Here is an 8,056-nt window from a genome sequence, read left to right as displayed (position 1 = left end):
GTAGCGCTATCATTCAAAACAACATGCCTCCCAAACTAAAAGATCCTGGTAGTTTTTCCATACCCTGTGTAATAGGAAGGACTGTTATAGATAAAAGCCTTATGCGATTTAGGAGCCAATGTTAGTTTGATGCCTCTTTCAACCTGTAAGAAACTAAAACTAGGTGAGCTTAAAACAACGAGAATGTCTCTTCAACTGGCTGACCGTTCGGTTAAATACCCTGTAGGAATGCTGGAAAATATCCCTGTGCGAGTAGGTCAATTCTACATCCCGACTGATTTCATCATCATGGATATCCAGGAAGATTCCAACATCCCAATCATATTAGGAAGACCATTCTTAGCAACTGCTGGTGCAATCATAGACGTTAAACGAGGAAAACTAACCTTCGAAGTTGGAGAAGAGAAGATTGAATTTATTCTATCTCACTTCTTAAAAGCAACCGCAATTGACGACACATGTTGTTTCATGGATATCACTGACGAATGCGTCAGAGAAACAAAGATCGAACCACTCGAAAATCCTGAAATCCTAGAAATCCCAATAACCGAAACATCTGATGATGACACACAAGAAGAAAACCAAATCCTAAGTTTAACCGAATTTTTAGCATCAACACCTGAACCTACACCTGCTCCTAGTAAACTGACTGACGAACTAAAAACGCTTCCTAACAATCTAAGATATGAATTCTTAGATACCGAACTTGAAAGACCTGTAATAGTCAATGCTGACTTAGGACCGATTGAAACCGAAAAACTATTAGAAGTCCTAAGGAAATATCCAACAGCTTTAGGCTATAAGATATCTGATCTCAAAGGGATAAGTCCTTCTGTCTGTATGCATCGAATTTTGCTCGAGGAAGACTCGAAAACCTCTAGAGAACATCAGAGGAGACTTAACCCGATCATGAGAGAAGTAGTTAGGAAGGAAGTTCTGAAATTATTAGAAGCTGGGATAATATACCCCATATCCGATAGTAAATGGGTTAGTCCTGTCCATGTAGTACCTAAAAAGGGAGGAGTCACGGTGATAAAGAATGAGAAGGGAGAAACTATAACCAAAAGAATTGAACCTGGTTGGCGAATGTGCATAGATTACAGAAAACTTAATAAAGCCACTCGTAAAGACCAATTTCCCCTACCATTCATAGATCAAATGTTAGAATGCTTAGCTAGGCATTCCCATTTCTGCTATTTAGATGGTTACTCTGGTTTCTTCCAAATCCCAATCCATCCTGATGACCAAGAGAAAACAACTTTCACCTGCCCTTTTGGAACCTTTGCCTACCGACGAATGCCATTCGGATTATGTAATGCACCTGCGACATTCCAAAGATGTATGATGGCAATATTCGCCGACTTCCTAGATAATATTATGGAAGTCTTCATGGACGACTTCTCCGTATGTGGATAAAGTTTCGAGGGATGTCTTGCGAATTTAGAAAAAGTTCTAGAACGTTGCGTGAAAGTTAATTTAGTCCTAAATTGGGAAAATGTCACTTTATGGTACAAGAAGGGATTGTGCTAGGACATATAGTATCGAATAGAGGAATTGAAGTAGACAGAGCTAAAATAGAAGTTATTGAAAACCTTCAACCTCCAAAAACCGTTAGAGAGATACGAAGTTTCTTAGGACACGCTGGATTTTACCGACGCTTCATTAAAGACTTCTCGAAGATAACTAAACCATTAACCGAACTACTAATGAAAGACGCCGATTTCGTCTTTGATGACAAGTGTTTAGAATCCTTCAAAACCCTTAAGGAAGCATTAATCTCCGCACCCATCATGCAACCTCCTTATTGGACCGAACCATTCGAAATAATGTGTGATGCAAGCGATTATGCTGTAGGCGCTGTCCTAGGTCAAAGAAAAGATAAGTAACTTCACGTTATCTACTATGCAAGTAGAACTATGGACGAAGCTCAAATGAATTACGCTACAACTGAGAAAGAGCTTTTAGCTGTAGTTTTTGCTTTGGATAAATTCCGCTTATACCTAGTAGGAGCCAAAATAATAATATACACCGACCACGCCGCTATTAGGTACCTATTAACCAAGAAGGATGCTAAACCGAGACTCTTAAGATGGATCTTGCTATTGCAAGAATTTGATTTAGAAATAAGAGATAAAAAAGGAACAGAAAATGTAGTAGCAAACCACCTTTCTCGTTTAGAAAACCTAGAACCTGAAACCGTACATATCAACGATGATTTTCCTTACGATAAGCTTATAGTTCAACTAGAAAGAAATAATCCCGACAAACCTGCCGCAACCACCTTTGCAATGACCATTACACCCTGGTATGCGGATTTCGTAAATTACTTAGCCGCTGGTATACTTCCCCCTGATCTAAGCTACCAACAGAAGAAGAAATTCTTCCATGACCTGAAACAATACTATTGGGACGACCCCCTTCTTTTAAAGAGAGGCCCCGATGGAATCTTTAGACGTTGTGTACCTGAGGAAGAAATAGGAAGTATAATAACGCATTGCCATTCAGCCCCTTATGGAGGACATGCTAGCACGTGTAAAACCTGTGCTAAAATCCTCAAATCTGGACTCTACTGGCCTAATCTATGGAAAGACGTTCACTTTGCCGTTATAAACTGTGATAGATGTCAACGAACTGGAAATATCTCGAGACGAGACGAAATGCCTCAAAAAGGCATTCTAGAAGTAGAAATATTTGACGTCTGGGGAATAGACTTTATGTGTCCCTTTCCATCATCATTTGGAAATAAATATATCCTCGTAGCTGTCAATTACGTTTTGAAATGGATAGAAGCTATCGCTTCTCCTACAAACAACACAGGAGTAGTAATCAAACTCTTTAAAAATGTTATCTTTCCTAGGTTTGGTGTACCAAGACTGGTAATTAGCAATGGTGGATCTCATTTCATTTCAAGAATCCTTGAAAAACTCCTTCGAAAATATGGAGTGAATCATCGAATAGCTACACCATACCATCCACAGACAAGCGGACAAGTAGAAGTCTCTAACCGAGAAATAAAGCAAATATTGGAAAATACTGTTGCTATATCTAGAAAGGATTGGTCATCCAAGTTAAATGAAGCTTTATGGGCTTATAGAACAGCTTTCAAAACTCCAATAGGAACCACCCCATTCAAACTCGTTTATGGAAAATCATGTCACCTCCCGGTAGAATTGGAACATAAAGCCTATTGGGCCATTAAGAATTTAAACTTAAATTACACTACTGCTGGTGAAAAACGAATTCTAGACATAAACAAATTAGACGAGCTTAGACAAGACACTTACGAAAACGCTAAAATCTATAAAGAAAGAACGAAAAAATGGCACGACAAGCGTATATCTAGGAAAAAATTTAGCATAGGCGATAAAGTACTATTGTTTAATTCTAGGCTAAAATTATTTCCTAGAAAGCTACGATCTAGATGGTCTGGTCCATTCGAAATTACTAACATATTTCCGAGCGGAGCGATAGAAATCAAAGAAAAACGGTCGAACCTTTTGTCGTAAATGGGAAACATCTTAAACATTACCATCGTCTCGAGAACGATGAAAATATTCAAATTTTAAAACTTGACGAGCTGCCCGCTCATTCGAGAAAATGATTTTCATTTAAATCGTCGAGCTTACGACATAAAATAAAGCGCTTAGTGGGAGACAACCCACATTTTTATTTCATTTTTCTTATTCTTATTTTTATTTTATCTATTTATTTAAAATATTTTATTTTATTTTATCTTGTTATTATTTTAATTTTCTATTTTAATTTTTTATGCTTTTTACCACTTATAATAATTATTATAATTATAATCACTATTTTAAATCATTGTTATAAAAATCTCATCTTTATATAATTATAATTATTATTATAATTTTTTACATCTTTTAATTTTTATTTCTACCAACGCTAGCCTAATTCTAACTTAATTTTCATACTTTTCGACTTATAGGCTTATTTAGTTACTAACTCATCAAGATGCAAGAAGTCGACAATATGGAAGTTGTGTTCCGAGGAAGAGGACAACAAGCGAGATATGCTAAGCTAGCTCAGAGGCAAATGGGCTTGACTCGCTATCCTCATCCCCCGACTGTGGAGAAGTTAGGATTCGACGAAAGTGTCATGTACTTGCTGAACCAAATCGGTTGGACCGGTTCTCACCTGTTCCGCAAATTCTGTACCTTCCAAAAGCTCACTCTGGAGTTCTTGAGCTCATTGACTTATCTGCCTAACTGTGGACAAGGAGTGAGGAGAGGAATTATTCTTTTTCGACTCTTTGGATTGGAATATCAGTTTTGTGTCCGTGATTTTGCTGCTATGTTAGAAATCCCTAATGGATCAGATGCATACACCACAGTTCCAGAGGAACATCTTGCTTACTGGGAGTTGAAAAATTTCTGGGGTAAGATTACTGGAAACGATAATCCTGAAGAGCATGAGTTTCAATCCGAGAGCATTCATAATCCTGCCTTCAGATACCTGCATAAGATTATCGCTCACTACATTTTCGGTAAACCTGAGAATGTCACTGAAGTTTCCAGAGAAGAGATGTTCATCATGTTCTGCACCTCTCAGAATCGTCCGGTTAATGCTATTACATTTATGCTAGCAAACTTCGAGTGCATCATGCAAGACGAAGTTTCACCTATTCTGATCGGCTGATTCATCACTATGATTGCAAATGCTATTGGTCTGAGAATACCACTACTTAGATTGACACCTTTTGGTACCTATAACTCCATGGACATTCAGTTTTGCTTTAACAGAGGTATCATTGGAAACCTTGGTCCTGATCAGTTTGACCTCCTAATTGATAACAAAGTACTGGATCAGTTCACCTTACCGAATCCAAGGACGAGTGTGCACAACCCTGCTAACTGGCTTTATTATGGTCAGATTCCTGATAGAGAGTCATCTCCTAAAACTTCACAAGCCTATGAACATTTTGATGATGACATGCAAGTATCGGAATCTGAACCTGACACTCCTCCTGGATACTATGACATGAATCCTCCCGAAGGCAAGCCTGTGCTTGAGTATGAACCTATGCCCGAGGATAATCCTGTGCCTGAATATGAGCCTCTACTCGAAGATGAACTCGTTCCTGAGTATGAGCATGAGACTCCTACTGGTTCACAAGAAGATTAATCTGAAGATATGACTGATATCGAGCCTGAACAACAACATCCTGCTGCATCCGCTGAATCAGTGGCCCCGAGAAATGCTCCTCCGAGGATCGAGCATGCTTATCATCCGATCACACATGGCCAAGCCATCGATGCACTGCAACATGAAGTTCAGCATATGCGCGACGAGATACACACTCTACAAATGCACTTCTTCGATTTCATCGACACCGTTAATGCTCAATTCGACGAAGTCTTCAAGCACATTTATTCTAATGTGCAAAACAACAGACGTGGCTAGATGTTGACTTTTAGAATATTAGATTTTTATTTCTAGTCTTAGCAATTTCTTATTCCTAGTTTAGAATTTAATTTTATGCGTTTTATATTTTGCTACTATTAACACTCAGTACCCATACTCTGTCCCCCAGCAGACTGCACACCTGAGACGCGCGTCTCCCAAGGGTGTGTAGCAGCTGCTTTGTTCGTTTGACCACGCAGAGAACATCAATACTCCCATTTTTGAATTTTGAATTTTGAATTTCAAAATTCATCATTCAATATTCTTTCTCTTCCCCATAATTTCTTCCATTTAAACACCATAAACCACATTCATCCCTCCATCACCACCTCCATAACTCTACATCATTTTCCATTCTTCCTTCCATTCAAAATTCAAACACCACCATAAATCCCTTTTAATTCTATCTTTACTCCACCACTTTCAAACCTCACTATAAAACCATACCACCACCATTCTTTATCTTCACAACCTCCAAACCATTTTCTACTCTTCTACTCTCCACACTTTTTCTCCCAAACACACTATGCCTCCGCGTTCAGTCATCCGAAGTGTGCGCCCTGAGAGACCACCTCCCGACCTTTCACAAATTATCTTTCGAGAGGAAGACGACAATGCTCAACGAACCAAATATCTTGCTTTCTATGAACGTTCAGTTGTCCCCACGAAATTCGTGAACACTGAGTGTCTAGAAACTTTGGGTCTAATAGATGGTGTCACCCGTTTACTCATAAAATCTAGCCTACACCACCTCTGTACTGAACCCGTACCTACTTATGAGCCGCTCGTCTTAGAGTTCTTGAGCTCTTTCAACTACAACACTCCTTCTGATCAACCACTCTTAACAGGTAACATCCAATTTTGGATGTTTAACCGTGAATATCATTTAGATCAAGAAGAAGTTGTTGCATACTTGCATTTTTCTAATGCACCAAATGCTCATCGCACCATTTTCGAAGAACTCCATGGCCGACCTTGGGAACAACTCACTTTTGAATTATGGTTTAATCTGACTGGCGAAAATGCTACCGGTTGGAGGAATCTTCACGCTTCTCACATTCAAAATCCCGCTATACGTTATTTTCAACGTGTCTTGGGTAACACTATTTTTGCAAGATCCAACAACCACAAGGTAAACCAAAATGAGTTATTTTTCTTATTTTGTGCGCTAAATAATATTCGCATCAATGTCGCACCATTTATGCTCCAACACATCCAAGGCTGCATCAACGCTCCCGCTACAAACCCCTTCTGTTTTGGTGGCATTATTACCATATTGGCCTATGCCTTAGGCCTTGCTGATGACCTCATCTCCCTTTCCCATCACATGATGCCTGTTCAGTCCCTCGACCTCACTAACTTTCGTGACTCTCACTTGGTGTCACCCCGTCATGATGGCCGTTTCACTCTGGTCGTCAACAAAGTTCTAATTCCAAATGTCATCCTGCCATGCCCCGAGCAAATCAACATCCGTTATATTCAGCGTTGGAGGCTTATTAATGAAGTTCCTCAAGAAAACCAACCTGAACATCATAATGAGCCGGTGGATGAAATGGAACAAGAGTTCAACCAAGCAGATAATGATTTCGATGTTAACCAACCTCCTCAAAATAATCCTCCAACAATTACTCTCGATGCCATGTATGCTGCAATTCAACGTCAAGACCAACTTTTTCAAGCTATGCAGACAAATCAAGACGAAACATTAAGGCTAATTCGAGAAATTCAACAAGAGCACCGTGACTACGCTATTAGGACCGAAGGCCACTACACTGAAATTGCTACACAATTGAATGATCTCAACCTTCGTGCAAATGGCTCTCCTACTAATATACGTCGATGTGTTCGTACAAGAGGCGCAAACAGTTCTCACAACCGCCATAACGAGGAGTAGTTCCTATGCATTGAGGACACTGCATTGATTGAGTCTGGGGGAGTCATATTACTCGCTTTAGTATTATTTTTCCTATATTTCCTTTCCTTGTAACGTTTCTTTTCAAATTCACTAAAGCATATTTATGAAATTTTAAGTCTTATATGCATATTCCCGTGTCTATTATAATTTTTCCATTTTCTTGAGCCATAACAAAAATTACTTCAAAGGATAAACGCATAACCCCGCACGTTTGAGAAGTACGAAGCTACTTACCTTATACATAGAAATCAAAGTAAAGATTCGAGACAATACCCTTATCGTCCCGACACTCTAAAACCCCCAAGTATACGTAACCGATTTGAATACCCTTTATACCGAAACCATTTACTTTAATTTTGAAGTAACCCTTATTAGTTTATTCTAGCAGTCGGCACCGTCTTAGATACCAACTACGCAGAGAGTCGATGAATATAAGTGTATGATCCATATAATTATTATATGCTTAACTGCCAACAGAAATATACCTACTAAGTAAGGTGATCCTCACACGATCATTTAACCTAATGGTTACAAATCTCAAATATTAAAAACTCATTGTTGATTGGTTCAGAAGTTACCTGGTACTGAACTTGGTAGGAAGGACTACGGTTCGATTCCCCACAATCCACGTATGAGCGCTAAGGAGTATACCACATAAATGTGCCAGAACTCCATAAAAGGATCATAGTCACTAATCGGCTACTCTGCTATGTACGTGTC

The sequence above is a fragment of the Vicia villosa genome, linkage group LG3, assembly GCF_029867415.1.
Source record: "Vicia villosa cultivar HV-30 ecotype Madison, WI linkage group LG3, Vvil1.0, whole genome shotgun sequence".
In the NCBI taxonomy this organism is placed as follows: Eukaryota; Viridiplantae; Streptophyta; class Magnoliopsida; order Fabales; family Fabaceae; genus Vicia; species Vicia villosa.
The sequence above is the reverse complement of the archived record's forward strand: the minus strand, read 5'-3'. Positions refer to the sequence as shown.